Here is a 13,869-nt window from a genome sequence, read left to right as displayed (position 1 = left end):
CCTGAGACACCCGAGTGGAAATGGGAGAGGATAACAATGGATTTTATAACCAAGTTACCGAAGACGGAAGATGGTCTGGATGCTATCTGGGTGATCGTTGACCGTTTAACAAAATCTGCCCATTTCCTGCCAATAAAAGAGATGTACAAGATGGAAAGATTAACGCGAATATACCTGAAAGAAGTATTGAGACTCCATGGGGTTCCCATATCTATTATATCTGATAAGGATAGCAGATTCACCTCTCGTTTTTTACAGTCTCTCCATAAAGCTTTGGGAACCCAACTGGATATGAGCACTGCCTACCACCCTCAGACTAATGGCCAAAGCGAGCGAACCATTCAAACTCTAGAAGACATGCTTCGGGCATGTGTAATAGACTTTGGAAAAGCTTGGAATACTCACCTGCCCCTAATCGAATTCTCATACAACAACAACTACCACACGAGTATAGGAGTTGCTCCCTTCGAGGCCTTGTATGGCCGGAAGTGCAGATCGCCCCTCTGTTGGGCTAAGGTGGGAGACGCCCAGCTGGCAAAAGGGCAAACGCCCAACAACACACTCACTAGGCCTGAGATTATTCGAGAAACCACGGAAAAGGTAGTCCAAATCTGAGAACGACTCCAAGCATCGCGGCTCCGACAAAAGAGCTATGCAGATAAAAGGTGAAAGCCTTTGGAATTCCAGGTGGGTGATCGAGTGCTGTTAAAAGTCTCGCCTTGGAAAGGGATGATTCGATTCGGAAAGAGAGGTAAACTAAATCCCCGATACATCGGACCATTCGAGATCCTTGCACGGATCGGTCCGATAGCCTACAAACTCCAACTACCCTCCGAACTCAGTAATGTACACCCTGTATTCCATGTGTCAAACCTAAAGAAGTGTCTATCAGACAAAACCCTCACAGTTCCACTAGATGAGATCGAAGTGAACGAGAACCTTCTATTCGTCGAGCAGCCTGTCGAGATTATGGATAGAGAGGTCAAGCGCATGAAACAAAGTCGCATCCCCATTTTGAAGGTTAGATGGAATGCCAAGTGCGGACCAGAATTCACATGGGAACGCGAGGATCAAATGATGCAGAAATACCCTCATCTTTTTCGCTAGTTCGTAGGAATAACTTCTAAAGAATTTTGGGACGAAATTCCCTCTAACGGGGGGATGATGTCACAACTGGAAATTTCCAAGCCTAGAAAACCAAGCCAAAAGAGTCTCGTACATGTAATGTTTGTATCTATGCTATTATTATATCATAGTAATGTAATGTTTTGAGGATTATGCTACACTAAAACTCCCATGAGCCATGCAAATTAATGTAATGTTGAACTTACGTCAATTATGATCACATAAACAAGCATATTAAAGATCCTATACATCTAGACCATAAACACTTCCCTAGGAAGCTCTTGACCATGAACTACATTTGGTGGAGTAGTTTTGGCCGTGAACAACTTCTAAGGAAGCTTTATGGTCGTAAACTACCCTAAGCCTTCAACCATGGAGCATGAACACCTTCCTAGGATCCCTTTAGGCCGTAAAACACCTTGAGTGGATCTCTTTTGGCCATAAACCCTTTAGGGGATTCCTTTTTCACCGTGAACCTTGGCTTAAGGAACATCTAGACCGTGAACTCCTTCCAAATTAAGTGTGTTCACGGTGGTTATGAGTTGTAATGCGTAGATTCCCAATACATATCTCAGTAATTCATGCATTATCCAACAGTAATCAAAGCAAACATCTAATCACTTCCTTATCCCATATTAGGGACCGTGAACCCCACTCCCCCAATTCATAATTTCATTTCCATTCTGTAAACTCCCTGTAAACTCTCCCAAGGCTTCACCCAAGTTCCAGGAAACCATTTCTTCATCAATCCTTCTAAGTTCTTGTAAGTGTTTCATGCCTAGTAAATGTTTCATACATATAGTAATTTTAAACTCCAACTCACACATAAATTTATGTGTTCATAATCTTATACTAGCTAAAATCCACAAGAGGTTCATCCGACACTTCAAGTGTTCTAGGCTCTAACTCCTCATCTCATCTCTTCACCTACATTATCTTCTACCCAAGGTGAGCTTCGTACCCCTCTTTTTGTTGTTTTCATGGTTTTGGGGGAGGATACAAGTCAAGGTTTTGTTTAAGTCTTGATATATTTGCTTGTTATACATATATGGCAAGTTATATATGTGCTAAATCTATGAAAACTCCATTTGAAATAGGCCTAGAGCTGGAAATTATGTGCAAATTTCAAGTGTTTGAACCATAGTCTTTAAATGGTGTATTGAATCTAGAACTAGCATGTTACAATATATGGGTCACAAATTTTTATGACAAAAACCCTAAGGAATTTCTTAAAGATTTGTTTAAAACAATTGTTGGACAAAATATTTGGAAGTGGTTAGAAAATGGAAATAATGATATTTTTGGGGGACCATTTTCGGCGATATAAATATACAAGGACTATTTTGAATTATGGGATAAATTTGGGATATTATTGAACATCTAAATTCCTAAAGGGTCAAAAAGGATATTTTTGGATAAACAAGGGCCTTTTGAATATTTTCACAAATATAAGTCTAAAATGAACATTTTAGAAGAAATGAGTCATTTTCAACAATTCACCAAGTTTTGAACCACTTATGACACCTTTTGGCAAATATGGGTCTTATTTGATACTTTATAAAAAGGACCATTTTTGCCAATACCGATAATATTGGGTCATTTCTGATAATTATGATTCCAAGTAGATTATCCTCAATAAATGAAAACGATAGATCTAGTCACGAGTACAACTAATGTTATTTATTTAATAAATAATGGATTTTCACGATTTTCTCAAAAACCTGTTAGTATTCTAGTCAAACGAATCTCCACAGTGTATATATATATATATATATATATATATATATATATATATATATATATATATATATATATATATATATATATATATATATATATATATATATATATATATCAAGGTTGTAAAAATCGCTTAACGGTAGCTCGACGGTCGACTGGTGTTAAGAGATTAATCGGTCTTGGCGGAGATTAATCGGGGACCATAGATTATTAATAAAATATTAAAATTAATTAAATATTAATATATCTTAAGAAAAACAAGTACTTCAAAATTAGAAAATAAGAAAAACTGTAATTTGGAAATACGAAAATATGAACATTTTGGTATAATATTTGAAATTTTGAAAATTTAAAAATTTTGGAGTAAAAAAAAAGTTGGTTTTTTGAATTTTTTTTTAAATTCTTTTGACCTTTTTTGACTTTTTTTTTTGACTTTTTTTTACTTTTTTCGACTTTTTTGACTTTTGTTGACCGATTAATCCCGCCAAGGCCGATTAATCCTGCCAAACCCGATTAATCCTAAATTTCCGATTAATGCCCTAATCCTCGACGGTTGGAGAACGCCAAGCGATTAATCGCCGATTAATCCGGATTTCTGCAACCATGATATATATATATATATATATATATATATATATATATATATATATATATATATATATATATATATATTACTGTACGCCTAAAGTCCTGTAAAGAGTTATAACCAGAGTCTCCAAGAGGGAGCGGGAATTTGTGTATAGATCAATACGGGGTTGACATCCCGCACTTTCGCTATTTGCCACAACTAGACCGGCCAGTCTAGGGTGACAAATGTCTTTAAGCAAACGCGGGCGCCTGAGAAGCGCCAAGACAGACCTCCGTCATATTAGTATGGTTATAACGACTCACTCAGAATATAACAGTGAATTGTTTAGAAATAAACATATGTTACACCTTTCGACTATACTAACGATTGTCTGGATACCTTAAACGAAGTTTTACCACACAAGTATTAGGGTTTTAATACTACTATTTTACACATTCAGAAAATATAGGATTTTCTGTGGAGAACGATTTTATACGATTTCGAAAACGATATACTAAGACCCACAAGCAACTATACTTGATTGAAAACAAGACTTACAACTATTTTGATAAGAAAATATTGGATTTTCTGGTTTCCAGCTAACACAGATTTTTATATAAAATTCTTATGAACTCACCAACATATTTTATGTTGACGCTTTTCAAACCACTTGTATTTTCAGGAAATCAGTAAGCAGGTTTGTGAGCCGAGGATGCTGAATTATTTTGATGTATTTTGGAACGTACTCACCATTGTTTCTTTTGGTAATTCAAAAACTTAAACATGATGTAAAACAATGTAAGTTTGCTATATTAAAACAATGTAAGTTTGCTATATTGATGTATGATGTTTGGATTTGTATGTTTCATTTATATTCAATTGTTATGATACTACATAATGAAGTCACCTGCCTCCGGACGTTTCCGCCGTCTGGTCCGGGGGTGTGACAGTAGTTGGGCTGACTAAGTGGATGGAAAAGATGGAGTCTGTTTTCGAGATAAGCTTTTGTCTGGAGGAATGTAAAGTCAAGTTCGCCACCTATACCCTGGCAGACGTAGCCTTAAGCTGGTGGAATAGTTACACCAAGACCATGGGCGTTAACATAGCAAACGCCATGTATTGGAATAAGTTGAAGCAATTCATGATTGAAGAGGAATGTCCACGCAAAGAGATGCAGAAGCTGGATCAGGAGTTGTGGAATCTTACGATGCAGGAAGCTGATGTTGCCACCTACACAAGCTGTTTCAACAAACTTTCCACCTTACATCCCAAGATGGTTACCCTAGAAGTGAAGAAGATAGAGAGGTATATTTTGGGTTTGTCTCAGCCTATCTAAGGCTTAGTCACCACCTCAAAATCTACTACCTTCAATAGTGCCAAGATACTAGCCTTTAGTCTGACCCATCAAGATGTTCGTCATGGAACGATGGTTCAAAAGGCTGACCTTATGAAGGTGGAGGGTAGAAAAAGGATGTTTGGCAACGAGTCCAAAAGGAAGGCTAGGCAACCAGCAGCGAAGAAGAAAGAAGTTATTCAAGCGTTTGTGGTTTCAACACCCTCGACAAGGACTACCTCTAGAAGTATCCCTAGATGTAATGAGTGTGGGTTTCATCACAATGGAGCATGTTGGGTCTGTACCAACTGCAGAAAAAAAGGTCATCTTGCCAACAGATGCAAAACCCCATCCAATCGAGGAACCACAACAGTAGATAGTCGAGCGCGCTATGAATGTAAGGAGATTGGACGTATCATGAGGGATTGTCCAAAGTTGAAAGGTTGGGGAGATAATTCTAGAAGCAGAGCATTTGTTATAGGATCAAGAGAGGCCTTCCAAGACTTGACGGTAATGACGAGTACATTCCTAATCAGTAATTTATATGCAAATATACTTTTTGATACTGGCGCTGATAGAAGCTATATTATTCTTGAATTTAGGACGTTCTTAAATCACCCATCTAGTAAACTTAGGGAAGCCTATAGGGTAGAAATGGCTAATGGCCAAGTCGGTAGTATTAAAGAAATACTTAGGAGTTGTGCCTTAACGTTAGATAATCATACTTTTCTCATCGACCTTATGACAATGGTCATTGGAAGTTTCGACGTCATCATCGGTATGGACTTGTTATCCTCTAACCACGTCAAGGTACTGTGCTTCGAGAAAGCCTTACGTCTACCCCTACCAAACGGAGAACCCTTAATCGTCTACGACGACAATCCCGATAGAAACCTTAGGATCATCTCCTGCATAAAGGCTAGAAAATACTTGCAGAAAAAGTGTTTCCCCTTCTTAGCTTATATTGTCTATAGGAAAGACAATAAGAAGAAAAAGATCGAGGAAGTACCAGGTCTATCAACAGCTCGAAAAGTAGAGTTTCAAATCGATCTAGTTCCAGGAGCTGCCCCAGTAGCAAAGTCTCCTTATATATTCGCACCCTCAGAGATGTAAGAGCACTCGTTCTATTTGTCAAGAAGAAGGGCGGATCTTTTCAAATGTACATTCACTATAGAGAGCTAAAGAAGTTGAACATTAAGATTAGATATCCACTACTCCGAAAAGACGATCTCTTCGATCAATTTCAAGGATCCAGTTACTTCTCTAAGATCGACTTGAGATCGGGATATCATCAACTTCAAGTCATGGAAGAGGACATTCCAAAGACTGCCTTCAGGACGTGCTATGGTCATTATAAGTTCTTGGTCATGCCCTCGGATTGACAAATTCCCCAGCTGTGTTTATGGATCTTATGAATCGAGTCTGCAAGCCCTACTTGGATATATTTCTGATTGTATTTATGAACGATATTCTGGTATACTCACGAACCATCGAAGATAATGGGCAACATCTTCGAGTGATCCTAGAGCTTTTAAGGAAATAAAAGTTGTATGAAAAATTCTCTAAGTGTGAATTTTGGATAAGAGAAGTACACTTTCTTGGGCATGTGATAAGTAGTAGAGGAATTCATGTAGACCCTTCCAATATAGAAGCGGTAAAGAATTAGGAAGCGCCGAAAACGCCAACAGAGGTGCATCAATTTTTAGGACTGGCTGGCTATTACCGGAGATTTATAGAAAATTCTATCGTATAGCCAAAACCCTCACAAAATTAACCCAAAAAAGAAGTAAAATTCGTTTGGGAGACCAATAGGAAACAATTTTCCAAAATCTAAAGGAAATGTTATGTTGTACACCAATACTATCCCTTTGAAAAGGCACTTATGACTTCATAGTATATTGTGATGCTTCACATCAGGGGTTGGGATGTGTATTGATGCAAAGGGAGAAGGCCATAGCCTACGCCTCAAGACAACTTAAGATGCATGAGAACAACTACACCTCCCACGACCTAGAGTTGAGAGCGGTAGTTTTTGCCCTGAAAATTTAGCGTCATTACCTTTATGGAAAGAAGTATGTAGTACACACGGATCACAAGAGTCTGCATCACATCTTCAATCAGAAAGAACTCAACTAGAGACAAAGAATATGGTTAGAATTTCTAAACGAGTATGATTGTGAGATTCGTTACCACCCAGGAAAGGATAACGTTGTAGCTGACGCATTGAGCCATAAAGAGCAAGTTAAACCCTGTAGAGTCAAAGCACTTATGATGCCTATCTAGTCAAATCTTACGAATGCTCAAATCGAGGCTTCAACGGAAGGAAACGTTAAAGAAGAAGTCCTTAGAGGGATGGAAAGACAACTCGAAATTAAGGATGATGGAACGAGATATTTCATGAACTGAGTATGGGTTCAGAAATATGGAGAGGTTAAGTAACTAGTTCTAAATGAGGCTCATAGGACTAGATATTCCATTCATCCTGGAGCAGACAATATGTATATGGACCTAAAGGCCCTTTATTGGTGGCCAAACATGAAGGCTGAGATTGCGACCTACGTAGGTAAATGTCTAGCATGTTCAAAGGTCAAGGTAGAACATCAACGACCCTTGGGATTGTTACATCATCTGGAGATTCCCAAGTGAAAGTGGGAGCAGATCGCAATGGACTTTGTTACCAAATTGCCAAAGACTATTGTTAGTTATGACACTATGGGTAGTTATCGATAGATTAACCAAGTCTGCCCACTTCATAACGATAAAGGAGATGGATAAGATGGAGAAGCTGACCAGAACGTACCTTAGAGAGATCTTCAGCTTGCATGGGGTACCCTTATCTATTATATCTGACAGAGATAGTAGGTTTACCTCTCGCTTCTGTCAGAGTTTACAAAGGTCCCTTGGTATGCGTCTGGATATGAGTATAACTTATCATCCGCGGACTGATGGCCAAAGTGAAAGGACCATCCAAACACTAGAAGACATACTCAGAGCATGTGTGATAGATTTCGGAAGTGCATGCGATACTCACCTTCCTCTGGTTGAGTTCTCATACAATAATAGCTATCACAAGAGCATCAAAGTAGCACCGTTCGAAGCACTATACGACCGAAAATGTTGATCTCCCATTTGTTGGACAAAAGTTGGAGATACCCAACTAGCCAAGAAATTTGGAGGGGATATCCTATGAACAGGCCCATAGATTATCCACGGGACGACTGAAAAGATAGTGCAGACAAGAGAACGCATGAAGCTAGCATGTGACCGTCAAAAGAGCTATGCTAAAGTGAGGCATAAATCCCTGAAGTTCCAAGTTGGAGACAGGGTGATGCTCAAGGTATCTCCTTTGAAAGGAGTTATAAGATTCGGGAAGCGTGGTAAACTAAATCCAAGGTACATAGTACCATTCGAAATCCTTGAAAGGATAGGTCCAATCGCATATCGACTTAGATTACCCCAAGAGCTTAAACGTGCACGACATCTTCCATGTTTCAAATCTTAAGAAGTGCCTTTCTGACAATACGCTCGTCATTCCACTTGATGAAATTCATATTAACCCTGAACTGAACTTCATTGAAGATCCAGTCGAAATAATGGACAGTAAGGTCAAACGACTCAAGAAAAGTTGGATTCCCATTGTCAAGGTGCGATAGAACTCTAAGAAAGGACCAGAGTACACATGGGAATGAGAGGACCAAATAAAGGACAAGTACCCTCACTTATTCGTAGGATGCCCGACGACAAGATAAAATTTCGAGATGAAATTTCCTAAACAGGGGGAGACTGTGACAACTGAGAGGTTTCCGTTACTGAACACCATTAGGAAATAAGAGGGAAATGGATGTAATAGATGAGTATTGGAATATTTGATTTATCACATAATAAGAATCAAATGTGATGTTACATTTACTTTATAAAAACATCCCACACTAGGCTCAACAATTAGCGTCCGAAAAGTTGTAACATTTTCTAAGTTGGTTAACGTACTTGGATAGTACTCGTTAACGTGATCTCAAAGATATAAGATTTGTAAAAATCCGACTCCAAATGAAACAGTTATTGATTTTATAAAAATAGAAATCAATCGTGTAATTAAAATTAATTACGTCAAAACGGTACTCAGAGATTGGTTCAGTTTTGACTAAAAGTGCAAAAAGGAGTTTCGTAGTACTCCTCAAGATATAAACTTTAGGAAAAAGTTTATCGAAAACCGGATGGGTATGATAGAGATATGATTTTTATAAAATCATTTATTTTTAACTCCGTTAGGTACGAAAATGAAAGTCAAAACTAGCCAAAACAACCTAAAGGTGAGTTGCAGTACCCATTGATATCATCACATAGATATAGATAGTGCATAGATCGGATCTCGCATGAAAAGGTTATGATTTTTACAAAATCTTTCGTGCGTGCAAGGTGCGCGTCTCCGCACGCCGCACACCTGACACCAGATTCTAGTAGATTGCGAGTGGTGTGGCCGAGTGGGGGAGTGACACGTGGCAACTTTCGGATGGAGGCACGATGTTCACGCGCGGTGCGCACAAATATTTGCCTGGCGCACACCTCCAAAACTCGACTATAAATATAAAGGTAGTGTCATTCCAGTTCTTCACACGTTCACACTTCTCTGTGTGTGTGTGTGTGTGTGTATATATATATATATATATATATATATATATATATATATATATATATATATATATATATATATATATATATATATATATATATATATCGAAGCTGCTACCCTCTGCAGCGGTCCCCGGAGTCCCAAGCCGGATTCTACCCTACATCAAAGGTTTCGCGCGACCAGGGTGAGTACATGACCCCTATTTTACTGTTTTAAATGTTTTACGGGGGAGGGGAGAATACATGCTTATCAAATGGTTTTATGAAAATATATTTATAGCAAGGTTGTAGAAATCGCTCGACGTAGGTTAATCGGTGGACTAGGGTCAATGGATTAATCGGCTAGGCGGGGATTAATCGGGGACCATTAATTATTAAAAAAAATTATTATAAAATTAATAAATATAACATTAATCATAAGAATAAGAACAATTCAAATACATGGTTTGACTCTTTTTCTAGTATTCTTGTGAAACAAAGACAATTCAAATACATGTTACATCTATATCACTATCTTTCTTTCAGAAAAACATCCAGCTAACAATGAAGTAAGATCATGCTCCAAGTAGATTGCTAAAGCAAGATGGTTCGTTACATTTTGGAACTTTGACAGATGCTTCAAAAGGGACATATTTGATATATAATCTGTAATCATCCCACTTATGTTAGAGCTTCTCAACACCCTACAACATCCACACAAATTCTTGAATATATTGTTTTCAATTAAAGAAGTTGTTAAAATTTATTAAATTCTACAATCACTTACAACAAACTCATGCTTTTCAACCTACTCATATTTAGAAAATGTGAGCCCTCTCCACTTAAATCAAAAATTCGTCTGCACACGGGTACATACATACATGTAGATTAGTACCTATAACTGCATGAATGGAAAGAATTGAAAATATTGATAAAGGGAGTACACATTTAAATTACAGTTCTGTTAAATTTCTCAAGAAGGAAAGACTTTCAGGTATTGGTCCTTCTAGACCACTACCTTACATCTCTCTGAGGATAGAAAATAGAAAAAAGAAAAAACGAGGGAAGATTATAAAGACCTATTTAGAATGAATATTTTCTTTCTTTCTGTTTTGAATGCCTCAATATATGATGGAGGACCATCTCTTTCCCTCCCATGATCTTGCTTCTCTTTACAGACCCATCAATAACGTGGTATATCAAATAACATCTCACTTAGGCATTTCATTGAACAGGTGGACCGCTCTAGTAATTTTTTCATTTCTCATCAAACCACCAACCAAAATGAGTATTCCAATGAGTATTCCAGGTGACTATTCTGAAAACCATCTTCACAGAACACAAACACATCGTATCTACCCGGTTGCATTTATGGTATCCAAAAGAAAGAACATATAATCGGAAATCAACACAGCTAGAGAGAAGACAAAGGGTACAATCATACCCCTCGAATTATGTTCTTGCTACTAATCTGAGTCGAGATTGAAGAACTTACAGATTTCAATTTCAGAAACGAAATTAGAACTGACCTGTTTACTAGTCTGAGAGTAATAAACCATATACTAAGAGACATATGTATAGGGTGTTTGAGGTTGGAAGGAGATGCAAACCAGAGTAGAAGGCGAGGTTGGAAGGAGACGCAAACCAGAGCAGAAAGTGATGATTTTGAAATGTCGGAGGAAACAAATCCGTCGAGTTTGATGGAGAAGATGAGGCCCAATCGATTAAAAATTGGATCGAGATATGTCGATGATATTGCTGAAGAACAGTACTGTCGTCATTCATCTTCGTCCGTGAAGGTACAGTTATAAATGTCAAATCATTTTATAAAGCTTAAAGCCTTAGGATAATGTAGTTGTAGATACTATGCCTAGTGTTAGGCTATGATATTATGCCTAACATATATGATTTCTGATAGTGTATGAAGAGATAATACCTAGATGTTATAATGACTAAATCCCTAGGATAATGTAGTACCTAGAAGTTATGCTGGTCAAATATAAGGATATGCAATGTACTTAGTTGTTACACTGCCAAAATATCCCGTTTTCAAATAACCATAAATAGGATATATATATATATATATATATATATATATATTCAAAATAATTATGAGATCAAAAGTTATAATTATAAAATATAAGATAAAAGATTTATATTGTGATAGTTAGAGGAAATTCCTAGGAAGGATTAAGATAAAAGATAAAAGATAAATACTTAAAGGTCAATGGGTTAGTGAGCTGTTAATTCATCAAAAACAATGTAATCTCAGAATAATTTATAATCAATAAAAGAAATGTTTGTGGTATTATTTTATTTTATGTTATATATATATATATATATATATATATATATATATATATATATATATATATATATATATATATATATATATATATATATATATATATATATATATATATATGTGTGTGTGTGTGTGTGTGTGCGTCGGCCCAATCTCCCCTGGTTCGCACCGCCCAGATTTTCCGTTGCCTGCCGATGGTGTGACAGTCTTCTCACAGTATTTGCGGGTCGAAGGCACCCATGTCGGTCCATTTTATGTTATAGGATGTCAGTTGTCTTTGTGATTCTTGCATATGATTTTATGTATACCGGGCGGGGCCTGATGAATATGTTGGGCTGGGCCCACCACATATGACTGACATATCTGTAGCGGGCGGGGACCAATGTATGTATGTATGTATGTTATGTGGTATTTTGGGGAACTCACTAAGCTTCGTGCTTACGGTTTATGTTTAAAATGTTTTCAGGTACTTCTGGTTTCAAAAGGAAGGGCCAGTTTATCGCACTGCATCCCCTGGAGATTTATTATGCATTGACCGTTTATGATTTTACTTTGATGTTTTGAGAATACTTTTATTATAACCGTCTTTTGAGATAATGAATGGATGGATTTGACTTATTTAAAATGAAACTTGTACTCGGTAATTTAGGGACGTTACGAGTTGGTATCAGAGCCTTGGTTTGAGGGATTCAGACAGACTTTGGGGTGTATCTGAACTCAAACTGAGGATTTTTAAAATCTTTTAAAATAAAATGATTTTCTAAAAACGTTTTCTAAGAGAAAGGGGTGCAATGCATGCAACCAGCAGAGCTCAAGTAAGTATTTCCCAAAATACCATACATGTGTCATTCTTATTGTTTTTGTATGAGTATATGAGAATTGCATGCTAGAGTAGGGCTAAGGATCCGCTCACGATTTGCATTATATAATGATAGGAGAGATGCCTTTATATGTCTTTTGATTGAGCTATTGGAACTACATGCTAGTATGGATTTCAGATTGTTGGATACAAGGGCTTGATTAAGTGAGGAACTGGTTTAGATTACTCTATGCACGAACGCTGCTTGCTTTGTGCTTTTAGAGACCTCCAATAATATCAGCTAACTATTAAGTGAATATGTTAGTTTACATGTTGTAGAGATTAGATAATTTTAGAAGGTTAGGTTTAACACTATTGCATAACTCTTGTTTGAGTCCCACTGTTGTAGTGTGAGACCTTGCAGTTGAAGAATTATTTAGTGCATGTGGCATATAATTTTATTCGTGAGGTAGTTAGAAGGTATTAGTGGGAGTTTCTTCTACAACTGATGGAGGAGAGTGGAGTGGAGGGAACCCTAGGAAAGCTTAGTAAGAATGTTAGAATATGCTTGTGTGAGCATTTTCGGAAGAGTGATCCTGGAAGGAGAATCTAGGAAGATTAGCAGTGTGTGCTCATTTATGAGCGGGTATATGGGGTTGGATATGTTGGTAGTGGACATGAGTATTTACTTAGAGAATAGGATCCGTACTCAAATCAAGGAAAATTTCAAGGATTCTAAGGAGTTGGTTGAGGGTAGATAGCATGGTCTGGCATCATGATTCATTACAGTGTGTTCCTGTCTTTATCGACCTTTCGGTTATGGTTGTTCAGACTAAGGATGGGTCTGGAGATTGTTTGGGCCTTAGTGGCAATGTCAGTCTGAGTTTAATGGTGCATGCCTAGGTAAGTTAGTTGATTGGAGGTCTCGAGGGCCTATCTCGAAGTAGTGCCAGTTGAGTCGCGGGACTCAAGAAGGAAGCGATTGTGATGATCGGCTCGAGGATTGTAGCTGGAGGCCGAGTGATTGGTGGATGGTTTGGGATGTCACTACCTAAGATAGGGGTTGTGTTCTTCTAACTTTCTGTGTTCAGAGGAAAGAGAGATCAGACCTTTGATTTTCTAAGTTAGGGAGTAGACCCATCATGAGACTATATAATTAGGGTTTTCTTTGGAGACAAGTATGGTAATGTGGGAATACACAAGAGGATTCTTGTGGTATGATTTCTATGAGATGAGATCAAGAGTCTGTTTTCTCTGAATAAAGTTGGAATAAAGTTGCTTTCTTTGAATAAAGTTGGTTCAGGTGCTAGATGATTGTTTCATGTGATCAAGGGAGGTGAATTGGGAATGACAACTTTTGTTTCTCTAATGTATCCCAATTATTAGATTGA

The sequence above is a fragment of the Lactuca virosa genome, chromosome 4 (assembly GCF_052849685.1).
Source record: "Lactuca virosa cultivar CGN04683 chromosome 4, Lactuca_virosa_CGN04683_v6, whole genome shotgun sequence".
Lineage (NCBI taxonomy): Eukaryota > Viridiplantae > Streptophyta > Magnoliopsida > Asterales > Asteraceae > Lactuca > Lactuca virosa.
The sequence above is the reverse complement of the archived record's forward strand: the minus strand, read 5'-3'. Positions refer to the sequence as shown.